Raw genomic sequence first — 1,157 nt, forward strand, 5'->3', positions numbered from 1 at the left:
ACTTTGACCTTTCAACAAAACAATTCCTTTATAGGCGGCATCATCATTGTCATATCATCCACTTCATAATGTTCTCTACCATCACTGGTACATATATCATAACAATTTACTGTAGCAACATGGAGAAATTATACTCTAAAAACGCTCCACAGGCGAAAATAGACAGTTAACATTTCGGTGATCTTTGACCTTGTGTCAAAGTTCACAGAAATGTTAACTGTCTATTTAGTTTTCACTGTTGGAGGGATTTTTAAAGTGCAATATCTCATAGGTGGTACAGTAAAATGTTAGGATATTTGTACCAGTGATAGTAGAGGACACTAGGAAGGAGAAGCCATGACTGAACTTACGTTGGTGAAAGGTCAAATTTCATATAAATTATGTCCAGATTAATAACAAATAATAATAAATTATACTACTATTATCATTATTGTATTATATATATTATTGTAATATTACTTTATTTCTGTTCTATGTATTTGTGTTCATATAATTACCAAAACGTCACAAAAAACCGCGTGTGTATCTTTCAGGACCTTCGGCTCACTCGCACCTCGTCCTTACCGTAATAACACTGCTTTAGTTTAGGCGCAACAGAAACCAGACGGCGTCTGGCTTGACCACGGTTTCGCATTCGGCGGCTCACGTTACCGCAGTTCTTAAACGGCTGTGAAGTGCTTGCACAGGGGTTCGCCGATAACATTTATCTACTGGCAAAATCTCTTATACAAGTACGTTTTTCTACTTCAGTATTTACTTTTGTTGTTCTTTTACTTAACATTTCAGAACAAAAGTGTTAACAGTTAACCTTACACTTAAAGTTAGACGCAGCGTTAGCTGTGTGAAACCAATAGACTGTGAAACGGTAACTTAGATCAATAATTTAGCTTTCTGAATGGGAGCTGTTTCACAAATAAATACATAACCATAATGCATAAAGTTAGCCTACCCACTTTTACTTAAATTGGCAATAAATAGGATCAACTGTAATCCAAATTTGCAATTTCCCAATGCAATGCTGCTACTTTTACTTGAAAAACCCGATTTGTATGGTTAATTCTTCCACCCCTGAATAGGAGTAACATTTTACTCCTCTTGCAAAGTCTTTGCAGTGCTGTGAAAACATTTACTAGGTAAGGTTAATAAGAAGACAGACA

The sequence above is a fragment of the Micropterus dolomieu genome, linkage group LG13 (assembly GCF_021292245.1).
Source record: "Micropterus dolomieu isolate WLL.071019.BEF.003 ecotype Adirondacks linkage group LG13, ASM2129224v1, whole genome shotgun sequence".
NCBI lineage: Eukaryota > Metazoa > Chordata > Actinopteri > Centrarchiformes > Centrarchidae > Micropterus > Micropterus dolomieu.